At 43.2% G+C, this 10,303-nt stretch overlaps 1 non-coding gene across 1 annotated transcript; it reads left to right on the forward strand.

Moving 5' to 3' along the window:
• The first annotated feature begins 519 nt into the window (after positions 1 to 519).
• LOC111759475 (small nucleolar RNA SNORA31) lies at positions 520 to 648 on the forward strand. The gene has a single exon (XR_002793445.1). It is a non-coding gene; the product is annotated as a small nucleolar RNA SNORA31 (small nucleolar RNA).
• Positions 649 to 10,303: the final 9,655 nt, after the last annotated feature.

A 10,303-nucleotide genomic window follows, 5' to 3' on the forward strand; every position in this document is an offset into this window, starting at 1 on the left:
GTAATGAAGTGTTTGGGGGGGAGGGCGGGAAGCTAAGGAGGGCCCCTCTGATTAGAAGATCATTGATCAGAAAACTGAAGGAGGTAAACTGGTGGTCTCTGTGGATATCTGGAGGAAGAACTTGAGACAGATGTTAGGAGTGAGGACCAACTTAAAAGACCAAAATAAGGACTTTGGTTTTGTTTTTTTTTTAATACTGGTTTTGCACTAGGCTGAATAGCATTCTATTGTATGGATGTGCCACAAATTGTTTATTCATTCACCAGCTGATGGACTGGAGAAAATTTGAAGACAATAAAGGAGAAAATGAGAAACAGAAAGTATGATAAATACTTAGAAAGATAGAAAGGAGGCCTAAAATAATAGTATTTATAATAAAGATCGGAGGATTAAACTCATCAATCAAAAGAAAGAGACTCTAAGATGAACAAAACATGATACAGCAACGTGCTATATATTTATAAGAAAACACTTAAAGAATTCAGAGACACTAAAGATGGAGGAATCAAAAAGGATACACTGCATCCACTGACAGATTGTTGAACAAATTGTTGTTCTTTTGGTTTGCACCAGGACGTGAAAGAAAAAAACTCCCTGTGCTTTCCGTCTGTCTTTGTGGCAGCCCAGATGGAATAGGGGAATACATACACAGAAAAATTAAAAAGGATACAGATGAATATGAACCCAAAGAAAGCTGGGTGATTGTCCTAAAATCTGACAAATCAAGATTCAGTGCAAACAATATCACAAAAACAACAATAGATTTAAAATACAGCAATCAGTAATCATACATTTTCACCAAAAAATGCAGCTTTAAAACATAAAGCATTTGAGGCCCAGTGGGATGGAAGAAGAGCAGAGGCCCCAGGCCTTTTGAGACAGAGGTACCTCCTTGATTTCACCTTTCCTTCTATCTACACCTGCACATCAGAACCACCTGGGAAGATTAAAAACCCTAATCCCTGAGCCATACCCAAGACCAATTAAACAAGAATTTCAGGAAGCAGATGTGGCTCAAGCAATTGAGCTCCCACCTACCATATGGAAGGCCCCAGGTTTGGTTCCCAATGCCTCCCAGAGAAGACAAGCAAGACAGTGAGCTGGCGCAACAGGCAGGAGTGACAAACTGATGCAACAAGATGATACGACAAGGAGACACAAAGAAGAAACACAATGAGAGAGACAACAAGGCAGGGAGCAGAGGTGGCACAAGTGATTGAGCAACACTCTCCCACATGGCAAGTCCCAGTTTCAGTTCCCAGTGCCTCCTAAAGAGAAGATGAGCAGACACAGAGAGCACACAAAATCTTTATTTTAAAGATATAAATAAAATATATCTTTAAAAATAAATAAATAAATAAGAATTTCTGGGGGTGAGACCCAGGCACAAATATCTTTTAGAACTCCCCCAAGTGGTTGACAGGGGTAAATTAATATCTACAGGGAAAATGATCCATTTATTCTTTCACTCTTTTATTACACTCACACACTTATCCATATTTTCATCCATAAAACTAATAGTAGTTAGACACCTACTACTGCCTAATTGTGCCAGGCACAGTCTGAGATGACGAAGCTGCAGTATGAACAGAGTCAGAATTCCCACGCTCATTGAGCTACAGTCTGGAATCTAGAGGAGAGTTTACCCACGGGAAAAGGAGTTGTGCATTTTGGGGTTTGGGGATTTGGAAGAAGAGGCCACTGGTTCTCTTCCAGTTGGGGAAAAAAAAAAAAAACCTTAAGCATCAACTTATAGAATTGCATAAAGAAATAAATTAACAACTGTAGTGATGAATTTAATTCATCTCCCCCAGAAATTGATCAAGCAGACTAATAAACAAATTTCTCAATCAGCAAGGTAACAGGTATCTATGGGACTCTATACCTAATAATCAATCAAGACATTCTTTTCAAGAACACAGGAAACATCATTGAAATTCACCACTAAAATAAACCAAAATAAATGTCAAAGGATCAACATCAATAGGCGCTCTTCTCTGGCCATAATACAATAGACTAACAAAGGATAACAACCAAATTCTCATGTATCTAGAAACTGAATGATATACTACTAAATAACCTATAAACCAATAAGGAAATTACAAGAACTAAGCATTTGACAGGTCAAAATTTGAGGAAATAAGCTAAAGCAATACCTGGAAGAAAATGTATACTTTGAAAAATGTTTATCATAAAATCAGAAAGATCTAATATAACCAAGATAAGTGTTCAGTAAGGAAGTTGGGAGAAAGAAGAGAGATGATGACTGTTTGGATGACAGTAATCAAGATGGAGAAATATGGGCAGATTTGGGGTACGTTTTAAAGGTAGAGTCAATAAGCTGCATGGATGAGATTGGAACTCAGTGGAAAAGGTCATGACTAGAGATATGAATGTTGGAGTCATCACATATAAGGAGTATTTAAAATCACAGTCAGTGAGTATAGATAAAGTAGAAAGCCTAGGTGAGCTTACTAGAACCTAAAGTCTGGACCTACACTAGGCGAATCCAAAGACCTCATCCTGTTGGGGTCCCAGGGTATTTTAGGCACAGAGATGATACCTCAGACCAACAAGGTTCACCAGAGCCTAGTGTGAAACCAGAACACCCAATAAAGAACAAATGTCAGGTAGACCAGATATCATCACCACCATGATCATCTTTCCTGCCTTCCTTCCCTCAGGCAGATAGTAATATTATTCCCATTTTTGAAAGGGGAAGTTGAGGTTCAGCAATATTTGGTAATTTCGTGCACAACAGAGATAGGACTCAATCCCAGACCTGTAGCACTGTCCTGTCAGTGCAAGGATGGTCACAGACACATTGCTTACAATGGCAGAAAACTGGAAACAATTCAAACTGTTTGTTAAGGGAGTGTTCAAATAAATAGTGTTCAAACAAATATCATTTAAGACCTATTCTGAAGTCCAGGATAGGTGCAGCAGCAGGAGCACTGGATGTGGATTCACCATTAGGGATCAAGCCCAACTTGACAGTAGATAGATGTGTGATCAGTCATTCTCTGAGCCGCCACTTCCCCATCTGTTCAGTGGGGAGATGACTCCCTTTCCTAGTGGCCCCAAAGATCTACAGTGAGAGCCAAACAGAAATGGATGTGAAAACCTTTAATTTCTATACGGGGCTGTGTGCAGGTGAAAGGGGACAGCTGCTGTTGTCAGAATTCTGAACAGGACTGGCTCCACTCAGGTGACTCTTGGAGGGTCTCCTTCCAGGAGTGTGACGGGGTCAGATATTGAGATCCCCATGCCTTTCCAGCTTTGCACACCCAGAAGACTCAAACAATCAGAGCCTTTCTGTTGTGGCTGTAGCAGTTTGATACTACTTATGAATTCCAAAAATAGGTATTGGATTATGTTTGTAAACTGGCCTGTTCCTCTGGGCATATTAGATTGTATTAACTTCAGAGGTTTCACTTTTACTGGATTAAGTTATAATTAGGGCTTTTATTGGACCACATCAGTAAGACGATGAGTCCCTGCTCCCTTGGTGGGCAGGGACTCACAGCGAAAATGAGATGGCAGAGGAGAGAGTGGGAGTTTTGACGCAGGAAGTAAACACACAGTTGAAGAACACAGAGGAATAGAGATGGCTCCATAGACATGGCAGAGGTCCCAGGAAGAGACAGAGCCTGACAGTTTACAGATGACCTTATGAAGAGACCAGAGCAGCTGAGCCCTGAGAAGAAAGAACCCTAGGAGAGAGATGTTTAGGAGGAAGAGGAACGCTGAACCATCACAGAGACCGGCAGTCATCTTGCTCCAACATGTGGCAACAGACTTCGGTGAGGGGAGTAATTTACTCTTTATGGCCTTGTGAATGTAAGCTTCTACCTCGAATAAATACCCTTTATAAAAACCAACTGGGGAAGTGGATAGGGTGTTCGTCTACCACATGGGAGGTCCGTGGTTCAAACCCTGGGCCTCCTTGACCCATGTGGAGCTGGCCCATGTGCAGTGCTGATACACGCAAGGAGTGCTGTGCCATGCAGGGGTGACCCTGCGTAGGGGAGCCCCACGTGCAAGGAGTGCGCCCCATAAGGAGAGCCGCCCAGAGTGAAAGAAAGTGCAGCCTGCCCATGAATGGCGCCGCACACATGGAGAGCTGACACAAAAGATGACACAACAAAAAGAAACACAGATTCCCATGCCGCTGACAACAACAGAAGTGGGCAAAGAAGAACACGCAGTAAATGGACACAGAGAGCAGACAACGGGGGGGTTAGGGGGGAAAAGGGAGAGAAATAAAATTAAAAATAAATAAATAAATAAATCTTTTTAAAAAATAAAATAAAATAAAAACCAACTGATTTCCGATATTTTGCATCAGCACCCCTTTAGTGACTAATACAGAGGCCTTCCTATGGCGATACCCCTCCGCACAGTGCAAGGAATCCGAAGACCTAGAGGAAGTGCCCACCTGAAGCCCTTCTCCCTTTCTAGACCATACTGCAGTAACCCAGGACCCCAGAATGCCCCACCTAAATGGTCCTGAACTTGCTTCCAGGACCTGCATGAATCCTTCTTTGGTTCCTTCCTTCCAAGAGTGCACTGTCCCTGGCATGTGCACCCCTAGGCTCAAAGGAGGTTATTTGCAAATGGGGTGGAGAGTTGGGAGAGAGCTTAGAAATGCAGGGTGTGGTGACCACATGCCAGAAGACAGACCTTTCATGGTGACAGAGCTGGGGCTGGGAAGAGAAGAAGATGAGCTACAGGCCAGAGCTGCCTTTTGTACTCTTGCCCCAGACCCCACAAATATTAGGGCATCACACAAACATCATAATGCTGGTCATATCCCTCCCCTTCCCCTATGAGTCTGGTGTTAAAACACAAGAAACAAAAACCATCTTTGCTGGAAGCCTAATTATGGTGAGCAGCCTGGCAGTGCTGTATATAGACTCTGCTTTGGGGGAAATGTGCTGATTTATGCAGTTTCCAACATTTAAAGGTGAAGACCAGACTGGGGCTGAATCAGATCACATGGTTCTACAGGACAAAGCTTCAGTCCTGGGCTGCTGAGAAAAAGTTTGTAAAAGATTATCTAACCCTTCCTGCCCTTCCTTCCCACACCCAGCTACCAGCTTCTTCTTTGGTTCTCTGGCCATTCCTTTCTGCTGAAGACCCAAACTGGTCTCATTGACATTGAGGCAGAAGCCAATAATTACTGCATACCTGCTCTGTGCCAGGCCCTGGGGAAACTGATGTGAACCAAGGCCTCTGAAATCTCATAACCTAGTGAGGCAAAAGACACACAGACAGACACTCTTGGGGTGGCAAGGTCTGTCCAGCTATGGAAATTAGCAAAAATGGCACCCAACTCCCCCCTCACTGTATCTGCACCTTTTTGCTATGTTACTTTGAGCCTCCTCCCACTCTGGCTCTGGGCTCAGCCATATGACTTTTGGGGCTGATAGGGTACTAGAAAACCTGAAGCAAGCAAAGGCTTGAAAACACTCGGGCAGTGGGGCTTGTCCTCTTTTACAGCAAATCTGGGTTAGCCTGGTAGAGAAGAGAGACCACATGAAGCCATGTAGACTGATTCCTAGACATCCCAGATGGGACCATTGGAAACTAGCCAGCCCGTCAACCCACCAGTACACAGCAGCCAGCCTTGTCCAGAAGAGCCACCCAGCTGAGCCAAGTCCACACTGCCAACCTACAGAACTGTAACTTAAATAAAGAGTTGTATTAAGCCCTCCACAGCAAAGGAGAGGGTGGAGATGGACTTTAGGGTGAGTAGGATTCACCAGGTAGACAGATGAGGAAGGGTAAGCCAGACACAGGGAACAGCATAAGCAAAGGCATGGAGATGTGACCTATTACTCTGCTTTTGGAGGATGAAGTCATCCAAGATGACTAGATGAGGGACCTCTGGGGACAGATGAGGCTGGTAAGTTAGGCAGAGGCTGGGCCACAGGAGACCTGAAGCTTCAGCCGTGGGTTGTTGAGCAAAAGTTGGCAGACTTTCCTCCTCCCTCCTCTCGCCCCTGACTCCAGACAGGAGGTGCTGCCAAGATCCCAATGTTTCCAAACAGTCTATGACCACCAGCAGTGTTGTCTGGCATGTTGGATCCTCAGAATCAGGGACAAGGAGGGACAGGTACAGACAAGGAGAACAGCTTCATGAAATCATCCCCAAGAGCCAGCTGGTCCAACACCCTCTAAAGTAGGACTCAACAACACACTCCTTACATATCTTCAGTGACGGGGTGCTCAGTATTCTCTCTGCCCAAGGTTCTCCATCGAAGTTCTTCATCACAGGTTTATTGGTCCAAGCCTCCTGCTTCCATCCACAGCAGCCTCGAGGGGTGGCTGATGCCCATAGTAACCCCCAATTTGTCTCTTCTCCAGGCAGAACATAGTCCTGCAGTGATGTGACTTAGGAAGAAAGGGAAGGGGAGGTCATCTCCCTCATTCCCCCAACCTCTATGAATGGAGCCTAAAAACAGCTTTCACGGCAGCCACCTCGGTCCATTCCCAGGACACTCTCCCCTCACCCCCCAATAAGGCTGTGTTTTGTAGACACTTCTTTACAGCTAAATTGCAATTATTTCCTCGCATGACAAGACCATGACCTCTTAAAAAATAGGCCCTAGAGCAAATTCATCTTCACCCCTCTCCACCCCATCAAACCTGGCACAAGGCTAGACACAGAGTAGTGGCACAGCAAACACCTGCTGAATGATGAATCAAGTTCCAGAAGACTAAGAGCTACGGTATGGAAAGTACTGGGCAAAGCAGCCTAGCCTCGTGCCAAGAACGTGGGCTCAGGAGCTGGACTGCTTGGGTTCAAGTGTCTGTTCTCACTAGCACATCTCCTAAGGTCACGGGTTATTTAAACTGTTTGAGAGAAACACAGCCATATCGATCAGATACCTACAAACTATAGCTGGAGGTAATTTGCAGTTTCAACATTAGCTTGTGCTACTTGCCTTTTGATGATGTCATATCTTTGTGAAGCTGGATTTTCAGGGATTATTGTGAAAGAAATCAAGTGCCATGTGAAAATCAGTGTAGAATAGGAAATGAAGGTGGCGCTGTCCAATCTGATTCTGAGGTTCAGGAAGTTGTGCTGTGCCCAACAGGCACACACATCCCATGACTACATAATCCAGGTTACTTAAGAATGGAATAAAAATATTTTTCCTTCACTTTATATGAATTATGTTTTCAAGTGACTATTAAGCTGTTAGGACATAAATATTATAACTTCTTTGGACTCAATTACTTAATAAACAGAACAATTAGGTATTCCTTTTGGCCGTAGGGTACCAGGGGAAAAAATTACTGCGGCTCTAAGTATACTAGGAACAAAGAAATTGCATTTTACTTCACCTCTCCTCATTCTCAGTTTCCCTATGCATATATTGGGGTTGGTAATAATATGCTATAAGATTGTTGAGAGGACTAAATAAGTGAGGATATGTGCAGTGTTTAGAACAGTGAGTGGCACATAATTACTGCTGTATCTGTGTTGTTACTATTATGTAGAGATGCCAAATCAATAGCTGGTGAGATTATAGGGGAAATGTTAAAAACACATCTCTTTGACTTCAATAACTTCTGACACCAACAATACAAGTCTGACTTGACCCAGAGTTGGGTCAGGTTGAGGAAGCATCTTTCTTTAGGAGGTACCAGGGACTGAACCCAGGACCTCACACATGGGAGGCAGGCGCTCAACCACTGAGCTACACCCGCTCCCCAAGGAAGCATCGTTAACAAGACTGCCCACACTTCAGACACCAGCCACAAGTTTAAGTCTTCCCAGGCCACCCACACTTCTGACCAACTGGCTACAAATTCAGGGGTTCCCACCACCCCCTCAGGTCTGGTAATTTGCTATCACAACTCACAGAACTCAAGAAAGCATTACACTCAGAGTGCTTAGATGGGTGGTCTTGGTAGCAAGTCCAGCCCCCAACTCTAAGACTACAGGCATCGCATTAGCATAAACGATCAGGTATAGTCAGGTGCACCATAAATAACAAGAGACACTCCAATCATGGGAAATTCCAAAGATGTAGAGGGTATCTCCCAGGAAGTGAGTGGGCCAAAGACCAGGCAAATTCTTTATTATATTACAGCAGTAGAGAAGAGTTTTCTAGCAACCTCTTCAGGCATTCTCTTGTTTTATTAACAAATACATTACAAGGAGCACTAGCAGGGAAATCATACGGAGATGTGTTTCAGCTACAATTCAGCCTTGAAACCTTGAACAAGGCCCCTACCTCTTCCTGAGCCTCAGTTTCCATTTCTGCATTTTATCCATTTTATACATGTTGTGGTGTCAGTGGTTCTGGGGCAGGGATGTCGGCGGTGGGGGTGGGTTTAAGACTCTTTCTTCAGGTGTGTGAACACCAAGGGAGACCAGACCCCGGATGTGGAAGCGCCCTGAACTACAAAGAACAGAGCAAATACCAGGGAGTGGGTGATTAATACTGTGCACTTGATAAAGCTAATTATGAACCATCTTTATCACCTTGTTGAGGCGAGTTCCCCTGAGGCTCTGGAAGCCACAATCTGAAAGAATGAGTTTCTTGGCTTAGTCTGAGTTGAAGGTAATTAAGCATGTCAGAGTTACAAAACCACATGGCTTTAAACTGATTCAGACCTTTCACTAAATGAGACCATGGTAGAAAGTGTCGCCATAGTGAGGTTTTACCAGCTGTATAATCAGTTCCGTATTCAATTCCTTAGATAGAGATTTGCTGATAAACCAACCTACCGTTTTTAAAATGTAGTTTTGTCTTCAGGAAAAATAATAATAATAAAGCCTTCTTTTAAAAGAGATCCTCAGTTTTCATCAGATCAAATTTCCTTTGCCTTTTGCCTCTAGGGTTCCTAGGGATACTGATTTTATTTTTTTTAATGCCGAGTTTATTCCTTTATTAGATAGTCATTGAAATCGACCTCATTCCCATGGAGGGGTGATTATGGGCACAGAAAATGCATTCATTCCTTTTACAAGGCTGGTGGCTGGCAGGAGTTATTCTGCAAGTAGATTCAATGGAAATGTTAAATTTTATAAAACGAGGACTGAGAGTATCATAAAACTGATTTTGATATGTATTCCTAAATTTTAAAAAAAAAAAAAAAAAGGAAAAATGTTTTCTCTCAGATGAAGGGCTCTCTACATGGATAGGTGGGACTTTGAAAAAGAAGGCAGGTCTCTCTCCCTGACCTCACCCCACCAGTCTCCAGGCTGCCCAGGTATGGCTGAGCCTGGAGCAGGGAGCAGACCTTCTTATCTTTCCCAGGGGGAGCCAGGGGCACCCGGCATTTGGACATAATGAGATAGGAATGGTTAGACTCAGCCCAAAAATTATCTTTTTTTAATATATATTTTTCATTTTTTTAATACCCCAATTCATTTTTATTATCTTTTTTTAAAGATACATAAGTAACACAAAATGTTACAATAAAAAATATAAGAGGTTTCCAAAATACCCCATTCCCCACACCCCCATTCCTACATCGACTTCTTTCATTAGGGTGGTACATTCATTGCATTTGATGAGTATACTTTGGAGCACTGCTACACCACACGGATTATGGTTTATGTTGTAGTTTACACTCCCCCCCAGTCCATTTAGTGGGTTATGGCAGGATATATAACAACCTGCACCTGTTCCTGCAATATCAACCCCAAGTCCCGAAAATGCCTCCATATCACACCTCTTTTTCCCTCTCCCTGCCTTCAGCAACTCCCGTGGCCACTCTCTCCACATCAGTGATATAATTTCTTCCATTGCTAGAGTCACGGAATATCAGTAAGTCCACTCTAATCCATGTTTTATTCCTTAGCTTGTAAAATTCACCTTGCACCATACTCGAGACTCAAGCTATGACCGCAAAGACACCCTAGTAGTGTAAATGAGAGAATTAACAATTGATTATGATTACTGAATCACTAGATAGATACTTTTTTCTTACTTTTCCAGTATGATATAGAATAACCAAAAGTTAATACCTGAAATTACTAAAACTCACAGGTCTCACCTATGTTTTTGGTTATTCTGAACTGGTCTCAGCTTTCTTCATGTGTATTCTCGACTGGCCTCACTCCACTCTTCCCTGTTTGAATCCATAAGACCCCCAAACTCCTCAAACTCAGGGAGATAGATTTTAGGCCATTAGGCCATCTGAGCTCCTACACACTGGCAGTAAGCTCTTTGTTGCTTTGAAACACCAGTGTCTCAGGAACTGGTCATTTGAAGCACAGCAGACAAAGAATCCCATCTTTACTCAGTATCAGAGGAAAACCAGATGTGAACACTTCTCA

Source organism: Dasypus novemcinctus, chromosome 24 (genome assembly GCF_030445035.2).
Source record: "Dasypus novemcinctus isolate mDasNov1 chromosome 24, mDasNov1.1.hap2, whole genome shotgun sequence".
Classification (NCBI taxonomy): Eukaryota; Metazoa; Chordata; class Mammalia; order Cingulata; family Dasypodidae; genus Dasypus; species Dasypus novemcinctus.